At 37.1% G+C, this 12943-nt stretch overlaps 1 protein-coding gene across 3 annotated transcripts in view; it reads right to left on the bottom strand.

Annotated features, from left to right (window-relative positions):
• The window catches only part of VBP1 (VHL binding protein 1), an 86552-nt gene that overhangs the window by 46683 nt on the left and 26926 nt on the right, over positions 1-12943 (bottom strand). The window contains exon 13 of one of the 3 annotated variants that reach the window (XR_642304.2): positions 10735-10894. The exons of the other annotated variants lie outside the window; for them this stretch is intronic. The gene's annotated coding sequence lies outside the window, so the exon portion shown is untranslated. The remainder of the gene's footprint in view (positions 1-10734; positions 10895-12943) is intronic. 3 annotated transcript variants of the gene reach the window in all.

Here is a 12943-nt window from a genome sequence, read left to right on the forward strand (position 1 = left end):
AAAATAGCACCAAAAATAATAAAATACTTAGAAATAAATTTAACCAAAAAGATGAAAGACTTGTATACTGAAAACTATAAAACACTGCTAGAGAAAATTAAGGAAGGCTTAAGTCAATGGAAAGGCATCCTATGTTCATGGATGATAAGACTTAGTATTGTTAATATACCTTTACTACCCAAAGTGATCTACAGATGCAATGCAATTTCTATCAAAATCCTTAAAGTGTTTTTTTTGTAGAAATAGAAGAAACCATCTTAAAATGCATGTGGACTATTAAGGAACCCCAATTTGTCAAAATAATCTTGAAAAACATGAACAAAATTGGAAAACTCACACTTTCTGATTTCAAAATTTACTACAGGCTGGGCACAGTAGCTTACACCTGTAATCCCAACACTTTGAGAAGCTGAGGTGGGAGGATCACTTCAGGCCAGGAGTTTGAGACCAGCCTAGGCAACAGTAAACAAACAAACAAACAAACAAAAACAAAACAAAACAAAAGAAAAAAACTACCCAGGTATAGCAGTGTATGCTTGTAGTATGCCCAGCCCGGGCAACAGAATGAGACACTGTCAAAAGAAAAAAAAAAGTTACTACAAAGCAACAATAATCAAAATAGTGTGGTACTGGCATAAGGACAGACATATAGTCCAGTGAAATAGAACAGAGAGCCAAGAAATAAACCCTCACATGTACAGTCAATTGATTTTTGACCAAGTCCATTCAATAAGGGAAAGGACAGTATTCTCAGTAAATAGTGCTGGGACAACTGAATATCGACATGCAAAAGAATAAAGTTGGGCCCTTACCTCATGCCAGGGACAAAAGTTAACTAAAAAGGAATCAAAGATCTAAACTTAAGAACTAAAACTACAAAAAATTTTCTAAGAAAACAAAGGGGAAAACTTTGATGACACTGGATTTGGCAATGAATTCTTGGATTTGAGACCAAAAGTACAGGCAACAAAAGGAAAAATAGATAAATTGGACTTTATATCAAAATTAAAAACCTTTGTGCATCAAAGGACACTATTAAGAGAGTAAAAAGGTAACTCATAAAATAGGAGAAAATATTTGCTGATTATATATCTGATATAGGGTTAATATCCAAAATACACAAAGAACTTCTACAAGTCGACAACACCAAAGCAACCACATTAAAAAATGACCAAAGGATTTGAATAAAACTTTCTCCAAAGAAGACATACAAATGGCAAATAAGCACATGCAAAGATGCTCATCATTAATCTTTAGGGTAATACAAATCAAAACCAAAATAAGATACCACTTCACACCCATTAATATGACTATTGTTATGGACTGAATATTCCTGTCCACTCCCCCAAATTCATATGTTGAAATCCTAACCCCTAATGTGATGGTAATAGGAGATGGGGCCTTTGGGAGGTAATTAGGTTATGAGGGTGGGACCCTCATGAGTGGAATAAAAAGGACCCCAGAGAGCACTCTTGCTCTCTTTCTGCCATGTGATGGATACAGCAAGAAGTCTGGTAACCAAGAAGAGGACCTTCACCAGACAACAAATCTACTAGTGCCTTAATATTGGACTTTCTAGCCTCTAGAACTGTGAGAAATAAATTTTTCTTGTTTAAGCCACCTAGTCTACGGCAATTTATTATACCAGCTCAAACTGACTAAGATAGCTGTCATCAAACAAACACCCACTCCCAAAAAACACAGAATATAACAAGTATTGAGGATGTGGAGAAATTCGAACTTTCATATGTTGCTGGTGGAAATGTAAAATGGTACAGTTGCTGTGATAAACGGTATGGTGGTTCCTCAAAAAATTAAATACGAAATTACCAGATGATCCAACAATTCCACCTCAGGATACAGAATCAAAAGAATTGAAAGATTCAAACAGGTATTTGCTCACTAATATTCATAGCAGCATTATTCACAATTGCCAAAAGGTTGAAACAACCCAGATGTTCTTCAGCAGATGAATGGATAAACAAATGTGAGATATATATATATATATATGTGTATCACAATTATATATATCACAATTATATAATATTCAATTATATATAAAGAATGTTATATATAATAGAATATTATATATATAATATTATATATAGAGAGAATATTATGGAACCATTGTTTAAAACTCAAATATCCAAAGCAATCTTGTGCAAAAAGAACAAAGCTGGAATCATCACCCTGTCTGATTTCAAACTATATTATAAAGCTATGATAATCAAAACAGCATGGTACTGGCATAGAAGTAGACACATTGACCAATGGAACAGGATAAAAAGCCTACAAATAAACCCACGCATTTACAGTCAATTGATTTTCAACAAAGGTGCCAAGAACATTGATGTGATTTGGATTTGTGTTACCACTCAAATCTCATGTCAAATTATAATCTCCAGTGTTGGAGGAAGGGCTTAGTGGGAGGTGACTGGATCATGGAGATGGATCTCCCCCTTGCTGTTCTCATGATAGTGAGTGAGTTCTCACGAGATCTGGTTGTTTAAAAGTGTGTAGCACCTCCCCCTCACTCTCTTCCTCTGGCTCCGGCCACGTAAGACGTATCTGCTTCCCCTTCACCTTCCAACATGATCGTAAGTTTCCTGAGGCCTCCCTAGCCATGCTACCTGTACAGCCTGCAGAACCATGAGCCAATTAAGTCTCTTATCTTTATAAATTACCCAGTCTCAGGTATTTCTTTACAGAACTGTGGGAATGGACTAATACAAACATACAATGGGGAAAGGACAGTGCTTTCAGTAAATGGTGCTGGGAAAACTAGATATCCACATGCAGAAGAATAAAACTGAACCATTATCTCAAAATCTTGTCAACTGCAACAACCTGGATGAACCTGGAAGACATTAGGTTAAGCTAAATAAGCCAGGCACAGAAAGACAAACACTGTATGATCTCACTTACACGTGGAATCTAAAAATTTGTCAATCTCATAGAAACAGAGAGTAGAACACTGGTTTCCAGAGATGAAGGGTGGGGAGGGGAAAGGAGATATGTCGGTCAAAGGGTACAAATTTTGAGTTACACAAGAGGAATAAGTTTTAGTGATCTACTGCACTGCATGGTGAGCATAGTTAATAATGTATTATATACTCCAAAATTGCTAAAAGGATATATTTCAAATGTTCTCACTGCAAAAAAAGTTAAAGAGGTGAAGTGATGAATATGCTAATTAGCTTGATTGAATCTTTTCACAATGTGTACATACATCAAAACATCACATCGTACTCCATAAATATATACAATTATAGTCAATTTAATTAATTAATTTTGAAAAATGAAATTCTAATACATGCTACAACATGGATAAACCTTGAAGATATAATGCTGAGTAAAAGAAACAAAAGGACAAACACTGTTCTGAGGGAGAGAAATATTCATTTCCATTAGGTGGAGCTATGGCTCCATAAGGGCAGGGACAGAAAACTTCCCTTAATAAATCTATCTCTGTCCTAACACCCCTCAAAAGCTTGACTTGTCTTTATCACAGAAGTAGGTGGTTTCTGACCAGGAAACTGAAAAATACCAAAGGGAAACTTTACGACTCCTTGGCTCACTATCATTGCCCCCATGCATGGGTGGATTTAATCTTGAGCATAGCAAAGACTCTGATTACTAAACCAGTGAAGAAACCAATGTGCAGGTCCCCAGCTGACCACTGAGTAGTGCACATGCAGGACAGACCTGAAGAACAGCAAGAGGCTGTGGAAACTGAGCTGACATTAGAACCAGGGACCAGAGAAGCAGCTAAAACTTGCTGCTCAGACCTAATCATGTGAAACACCTGTTAAAACACAGATATCAATATTTTCCATAAAATTTAATAAGAGTCTTACAAAATAACGTCAATATGTACAAGATGCAATCCAAAATTACTTGGCACATGAAGAGCCACAAAAATCTCAATTTGCACAGAAAAAAACAATCAACAGATGCCAATGATGAGATGACACAAATATTGGAATTATCTGACAAAGACATTAAAGTGGTTGTTATAAAAATAATTGAATGAGCAATCATGAACACTCTTGCAACAAAAGTTAAAATAGAAAGCATTGGCCAGACGCGGTGGCTCACGCCTGTAATCCCAGCACTTTGGGAGGCTGAGGCGGGTGGATCACCTGAGGTCAGGAGTTCGAGACCAGCCTGACCAACATGGAGAAACCCCGTCTCTACTAAAAAAAAATTACAAAATTAGCCTGGCTTGGTTGTGTATGCCTGTAACCCTAGCTACTCGGGAGGCTGTGGTAGGAGAATCGCTTGAACCTGGGAAGCGGAGGTTGTGGTGAGCTGAGATCGCGCCATTGAACTCCAGCCTGGGCAACAAGAGCGAAACTCCATCTCAAAAAAAAAAAAAGGAAAGAAAGAAAGAAAGCATTATCAAATAAATGGAAGATATAGAGAAAAACCAAATGGAAAGTTTAGAACTGGAAATACAATAACACAATTAAAATATTCCATGGAAGGACTCAATAACAGAATGGAGATGGCAGAGCAAAGATTCGGTGAACTTGAAGACAGACCAGTAGAAATCATTCATACTGAAGGACAGAAAAAAAGATTTGAAAGAACCACACAGAGCTTCAGGGACCACTGTTACAACATTTAAACGTCTAGTATTTGTGTTATTGGAGTCTGAGAATAAGGAGTGAATAAGCGCAGTGCTGAAAAAGTATTTGAAGACATAACAGTAGAAAATTTCCCAGTTATTCCTAAGTGTGGCAAAAGACATAGAAATGAAGATTCAAGCTGAATAGACTCCAAACAGCATATGCCCCCCCAAAACCCATGCCCAGACCTCATCGCCAAACTTCTGAAAACGAGAAACAAAGAAAAAGAAAAACATCTTGAAATCAGCCCCAGAAAAAAATGATATAGGCTATAGAAGAACAATGATTCAAATGATTGTAAATTTTTCATCAGAAACCACAGAGGCCAGAATAAAGTGACACATTTTTCAAGCGCTGAAAGAAAAGAATTATCAATCCAGAATTCTATATCCAGTGAAAATTTGCTTTAGGAATAAAGGTGAAGTAAAGCCATCCTCAAGTGAAAGAAAAATAAGAGAAGTCATAGCTAGAATTGCTAACACCAGAACTTCCATTGCTAAGCTCTTCAGGTAGCAAGGGAAATTATACCAGAAGGAAACTTGAAATATCAAGAAAAAGGAAGAGCAACAGAAATGTCAATTACCTGGGTAATTATACCAGACTATTTGTCCACTCTTTTTTTTTTGAGATGAAGTCTTGCTGTGTCGCCCAGGCTGGAATGCAGTGGCACAATCTCAGCTCACTGCAACCTGTGCCTCCCGGGTTCAAGTGATTCTCCTGCCTCAGTCTCCCAAGTAGCTGGGATTACAGGCACCCACCACCATGCCCAGCTAATTTTTGTATTTTTGTTAGAGACGGGGTTTTGCCACGTTGGCCAGGCTGGTCTGAACTTATGACCTCAAGAGATCCGCCCACCTTGGACTTCCAAAGTGCTGGGATTACAAACGTGAGCCATCGCGCCTGGCCACCCTTGAGTTCTATAAAACATGTTTGATGGTTGATAACAAAAAGTGTAAGATTGTCTGCATGGTTTTTCAATGTATGTAGATGTAATCAATAGACAGCTATAACATAAAGGGAAAAAGGTAAGCTGGACCCATACGGTGCTAATGTTTCTACATTCCAACTGAAGTGGTCAAATATTGATTCTAAACTCACTGTGAAATGTGTTTGGTAATGGCCAGAGTAAGCACTAAAGGAAACTACATGAAGATATAATTCAAATCACAATGTATAAATTAAAATGAAATACTGAAAAATATTGTGGGCTTCCCCAGTTCCCCGCAACTTTCTTTCTGAGTCTTGACAGAAAATCACAGAGTGGCTTGATCACTCTGTGACCCAGGCCACTCCAGGTTTTTGCCAGGAGGCCTGAACAAAAACTGGGGCCTTGAACAGGAGCAGAGGAGTTCCCACAATGGAGTGTTCCAAACTGTCCTGAGATGGGGCTGTTTGGGATTCCAAAGAAAGAAGTACTAAGTGCCAGGGTGATCAGTCCAAAGGCACCTAGGTTGTTATCCAACACAACTGCTCCTGCTTTTGAGGTGACTCCAGCCACAGGTCGTGTGGGACAAAACAAATGTTCAAAGAACCAGAAGGCAGGAAAAAGGAAACAGAGGAACAACAAAAATAGAGAGGATAAGCAGAAAATAATAAAATGGTAGAGACCTAAATACAAACATCAATAATGAAATTAAGTGCAATTGCTCTAAATACACCAAATAAAAGACAGAGGTTGTTAGAATGGATTTTTTAAATAACCCAACTCTGCACTATAGACAAGACTCACTTCAAATACAATGATATAGGCAGCTTAAAAGTAAAAGAATGGAGAGAAGATATAACACACAAACACTATTCAAAAGAAAGCTGTTACATTAATATCAAAGTAGACTTCAGAGCAAAGAAAATTGCCAGGAATAAAGGGGAACATTACTTATTGGTAAAAGGATCAATCCACCAAGAATACATAATAATCCTGAATGTGTATACACCAAATAACACAGCTTCAAATTATATGAAGCAAAAACTGACCAGACTGAAAGGAGAAATGAACAAACCCACAATATCTGGGTACTTAATACTCTATTCTGATGTATAGAAGGACTTTGCAGAAATCAGCAAAAATACAGAACAATGCAATCAACCTACAGAATCTAACTGATGCTTACCTAACATTTCACCCAACAATAGCAGAATATAATTGTTTTCAAGTGCCCATGAAATGTTCACAAAAACAGACCATCTCCTGTGTCATAAATCAAAACTTACCAATTTAAAATAATTTAAAGCATACAAAATATTCTCTCTGGCCACAAATGAATTAAACTAGAAATCAATAACAGAAAGATAAGAAAATTGTCCAACACTTAGAAATTACACAACACAGCCAGGCGCTGTGGCTCACACCTGTAATCCCAGCACTTTGGGAGGCCAAGGCAAGTGGATCACTTGAGGTCAGGAGTTCCAGACCAGCCTGGCCAACATGGTGAAACCCCATCTTTACTAAAAATACAAAAACTAGCCGGGCATGGTGGTGGGCACCTGTAATCCCAGCTACTCAGGAGGCTGAGGCAGGAGAATTGCTTGAGCCCGGGAGGCAGAGGTTGCAGTGAGCTGAGATCATGCCATTGCACTCCAGCCTGGGTGACAAGAGCAAAAATCTGTGTCCAAAAAAAAAAAAAAAAAAAGAAAAAGATAAAAGAAAAAAAGAAATTACACAACACATGTCTAAATAATGGGTCAAAGAGAAATTAGAAAATATTTTGAACTAAGTGAAAATGAAAATATAATAAAATGTTTGGTTTATACCTAAAGCAGGGCTTAGAGGGAATTTTATAGAGTTAAACACTTGTATTAGAAAAATATCAACCCGATAATCTAAATCTCCACCCCAGGAAACTAGAAAAAGAAGAGCAAAGCAAACCCAAATCAAGCAGAAGAAAGGAAACAACAAAGAGTAGAAATCAATAAAATTGAAAACAAAAAAATCAATAGAGAAAATTCACTGAAACTAAAATGTATAATCCTTGTATGAGTCTGTTCTCGTGCTGCTGATAAAGACATACCTGAAACTGGGTATCTGCAAAGAAAAAGAGGTTTAATGGACTCACAGTTCCACGTGGCTGGGGAGGCCTCACAACCATGGTGGAAGGCAAATGGCAAGTCTTACATAGAGGCAGATAAGAGAGAATCTGAACCAAGCAAGAGGAGTTTCCTCTTATAAAATCATCAGATCTCATGAGACTTATTCACTACTGTGAGAACAGCATGGGGGAAACCATCTCCATGATTCAGTTATCTCCCACCAGGTCCCTCCCACAACACGTGGCAATTATGGGAGCTACAATTCAAGATGGGATTTAGGTGGAGACCCAGCCACACCATATCAATCCTCTAAGCAAGGCAAAGAAAAAAAAGAGAGAGAAGACATAAATCACTAATATCAAGAAATGAAAGAGTAGAGAACACTACAGATCACATAGACATTGATTAAAAGGAAAATAAGGGAATACTATTAACAGTTCTATGCATATAAATTTAAACCAAATTTTTATGTTATTTCTACATTTCATCTTCTTTACTGAAAACACATTTCTTTGCTATAGCTTTTCTAGTATTTCTTAGTCATCTGTGTCCTCTATTTTCTAAGCATCCATTTCCCTCAAACTGCCTTACCTTATTTTCAAATCTATTGCAGTAGCACAGCCACACCTTTCCTCAGTATGGTTCAAAGTTACTCCTTCCTTCTTCCCAAACCCTACCAAAATTTTCATTCCTAGACACATCTCAGTTGGATATTAGAAAAACAAAGTCACTATCTACTCAATAGTTAATGTACAGTTTGTTATATCTATGGAACAAGGAAGTTTTAAAGCAAAATCATACAAAAAAATAGCACAGGTCCACAATCCTATATTTTAAACCCTTGGGATCAAAAGTGTTTTGAAATTCACAATGTTGTGTATATTAGAAAGACAATTTGGAAAATACATATAAAACATATGATGTAACACCTCAGGGGGGGTGGGATAGTACCCTATAATCGAATGCATTAATATTTATGCAGCAAAATGCAAACAAGATCATAAATAATGACTATAGACTCATTACAGTTCAGGTAACATTTTGCAGCCAAAAGAGTTTATCACAAACCTTAACTAAGTAATTAAACTTGTTATCCAGAACTTTTTGGATTTTAAAATTGCATAATTTATAGGAGACCTATCTTTCAACTTTCAATCTGCTAGCAAGTCCCATTAATTCTATCTGTGTATCTCTGAAATCTTTCTTTCAATGTCCACTGTCACTACTCTAAACCGGGCCATTTGAGACCTCCTGCTTGGACAACTTGAAAAGACTTTCTAATTGACTTCTTCGCTCTGTCTTACTTGCCTACTATCCATCTTCCATACTCTTCCCAGACTAATCTTTCAAAAATGTAAATATGATCATGTTATAGCTTTGGCTCCCCACTGCCAATAAATAAACTTTTATACAAGTTCCTACGAGTTCTGGCCTCTATTAACCTCTCTACCTTTATCTCTTATTGCATCTGTCATATATTATGCTACAGCCATGTTAAGCTATTTACACTTTTCTGAATAGCCCATTTGGTTTTCTGCTCCCTCTGCTTGTGATGCGCTTGCCCTATTTGTCAACTGGTTGGAAAAGGAATTAAAAGAAATTGGCCAAGCGCAGTGGCTCACGCCTGTAATCCCAGCACTTTGGGAGGCCGAGGCGGGTGGATCACGAGGTCAGGAGTTCAAGACCAGCCTGGCCAAGATGGTGAAACCCCATCTCTACTAAAAATACAAAAAATTAGCCAGGCGTGGTGGCACGCGCCTGTAATCCCAGCTACTCCAGAGGCTGAGGCAGAGAACTGCTTAAACCTGGAGAGGCAGAGGTTGCAGTGAGCCGAGATGGCGCCGCTGCATTCCAGCCTGGGTGACAGAGTGAGACTCTGTCTCAAAAACAAAAAAAAAAAAAAAAAAAAAGAAAAAAAAAGAAATTAAAGAATTTGTAAGCAGAAACTCAGTTGTATGTAAGAAAACCCAATTCCCCTTAAGAAAGAGAAAGAGCTGGAGTCCTTTAAAAATTAACTGCTGCCTGTTTTTCTGTGGCTAGTGAGCCTTATCTCTCCTCCTTTCCCAGGCATTGTAAAGACCCTGTTTCTCTAGCTGTGCAGCTGCAAGGTCACTAAAAAGATAAACTCGAGTAGTAAAACATTTTTTTCCTTAAAAAGTAAGAAAGGATGTAAAGCATGTCTCAATTAATTGAATAACTGTCATTGTTTCTTGCTCTGTAATATGCTTCCCCCTGCACAGATCTCTCTCCATCCCCACAAAATGCTTAAAAGGTAACTTAACTCTTTGTTCAGGGCTCAGTCCTTTGGATGTTAATCCGAACTGGGCTGGTGCACCTAAATAATAAATATCCTCCTCAACCCCACTGGTCTGTCTAATTCCTTATCAATCCTGCTACATGGTGACTATCAATTTACCTCATCCCCTTTCTGAAAAAAAATTTTTATTGATACATAACAAATGTACATATTTCGGGAATACATGTGATTACACATTCATGTAATTTGTAAAGATCAAATCAGGGCAATTGGGATATCCATCACCTTAAATATTTGTCTTTTCTTTATCTTAGAACCACTCAAATTATTATTTTCTAGCTATTTTGAAATATACAATAGATTCACCTCATCTCCTTTTACCTCATGTTCAGTTTCCTTGTAAAACTAATCAATATACCCTCTGAAGTGTTCCATCTTAGCACTTAAAATATTCAATGTCTTTATTTCATCTACCCTTACAGTAGCTCCTTGAGAGTAGAACCTAGTTCCTATTTGATTCTGTGTCTTTACCACTTAGCACAGTGCATGGTACCTAATAGGTGCACCATAAAAGTAGAGCAAAATAGTGGAAGTGTAGATTCTGTGATGAGAAGAGAACTGTAGGCCTTATAGAGGTCCTAATGTGAATTTTCACATTTCAATTTATGAAATAGTTTAATATACGTATAAGTATTAGTGCAATACATTAAAAATGATTAAAAAGAAAACATTTATTGCTCTACTTACATCCTTAATACAATTTTCTATGTTATATGCATATATCAAAAAACTAGAGTAATAATACAGCACAAATGTTACCATGTAGGGAAGAGGAGCAGCAATGGAATTCCATATGGTTGATGTGCAGCTGAAGGTATTCAACTGCCAGTTTATTCCATCATTAATTTCCATCTCTGAAGGCTGACACCACTTCATGTCAGATGTAATGGGAAAAGAACACTCTCTTCAATAAACGGTGCTGGGAAAACGTAATATTCACATGCAGAAGAATGAAATCAAACCCTTATCTCACACCATATACAAAAATCAACTCAAAATGCATTAAAGACTTAAACATAAGACTTGAAATTGTAAAACTACTGGAATAAAACAGAGGAAAAACTATATGACATTAGTTGGGGCAATAATTTTTTGGATTTGACCCCAAAAGCACAGGCAACAAAAGCTAAAATAAACAAATAGGATTAAATCAGGCTAAAAAGCTTCTGCATAGCAAAGGAAACAATTAACAGAGCAAAGACAAAACCTATAGATTGGGAGAAAATATCTGAAAGCGATACATCTGAAAAGGGGTTAATATCCAAAATACATAAGGAACTCAGACAACTCAATAACAAGAAAAGAGATAACCCAATTATGGGCAAAGGACCTGAACACTCATTTTTCAAATAAAGACATACAAATGACCAACAGATATATGAAAAAATGCTCAACATCACTTATCATTAGGGAAGTCCAAATTAAAACCACAACAAGATATCAGCTCATATCTGTCAGAATGGCTATTATCAAAAAGATGAAAGGTAAGTGTTGGCAAGGATGTGGAGACAAGAAAACCTTTGTACACTGTTGATGGGAATATAAATTAGTACAGCCATTATGGAAAACTGTGGTTTTCCTCAAAAAGCTAAGAATAGAACTGCCATATGATCCAGCAATCCTACTTCTGGGTATATATCCAAAAGACTTGACATTAGTATATTGAGGAGATCTCTGCATTCCCATGTTCATTGCGTCGCTATTCACAATAGTCAAGATACAGAATCAACCTAAGTGTCCATCAGTGGATGAACTGATAAAGAAACTGTGGTATACACATAATGAAATACTATTTCATTATAAAAATAAAGAAATCCTTCCCCTTCAGTGGGGAACTGAAGCTATAACATGATCATGTTTACATTTTTGAAAGATTAGTCTGGGAGGAGTATGGAACATGAACAGTGGGCAAGTAAGACAGAGTGAAGAAGTCAGTTAGAAAGTCTTTTCAAGTCATCCAAGCAAGAGGTCTCAAGTGGCCTGGTCTAGAATAGTGACAGTGGACATTTGCAACAACCTAGATGAAACTGGAGGACATTATGCTAAGTGAAATAAGCCAGACACAGAAAGATAAATACTGTATGATATCACTTATATGTGGAATCTAAAAAAAGTTGAACGCATAGAAGCAGAGAGTAGAATTGTGGTTACCAGGGGCAGTGAGGCTTGGGGAGAAAAGGGATTGGGGAGATGTTGATCAAAGGATACAAAGCTTTGGCTAGACAGAGGAGTAAGTTCAGGAGATCTATTGTACAACACGTTGATTGTAGTTAATAAGAGTGTATTGAATATTCAAAATTGCTGAAAGTAGATTTTACATGTTCACACCACAAAAAATGGTTTAAAATGGCCGGGGGTAGTGGCCCATGCCTGTAATCCCAGCACCTTGGGAGGCTGAGGTGGGTGGATCACCTGAGGTAAGGAGTTCGAGACCAACCTGACCAACATGGTGAAACGCCATCTCTACTAAATTAAAAAAAAAAAAAATTAGCCAGGTGTGGTGGCGCATGTCTGTAATCCCAGCTACTTGGGAGGCTGAGGCAGGAGAATCACTTGAACCTGGCAGGCAGAGGTTGCAGTGAGCTGAGATTGTGCCATTGCACTCTAGCCTGGGCAACAAGAGCGAGACTCCGTCTCAAAAAAAAAAAAAAAAAAAAAAAGATTAAAAATATGAGGGAACTGACATGTTAATTCATTTAATCATTCCACAATGTATATTAAAACACCTGTTGTACAACATAAATATATAAATTTTGTCAATTAAAAATAAATAAATGTTCAAGACACATTTTTAAAAGAAAGGTTGTCATTGGTAAAATAAAAACTGGAATATCTTCAGAGTTGTCAGCATTAAATGTAATACAGGCATACAATTTTTTATACCCAGGTTTACTAGTCAATCAAGTTTATATTATCTTTACTAGATACTTAAGATTATAAAACTATAAATGTATCATCCCAGGCAGGG

The sequence above is a fragment of the Papio anubis genome, chromosome X (genome assembly GCF_008728515.1).
Source record: "Papio anubis isolate 15944 chromosome X, Panubis1.0, whole genome shotgun sequence".
In the NCBI taxonomy this organism is placed as follows: Eukaryota; Metazoa; Chordata; class Mammalia; order Primates; family Cercopithecidae; genus Papio; species Papio anubis.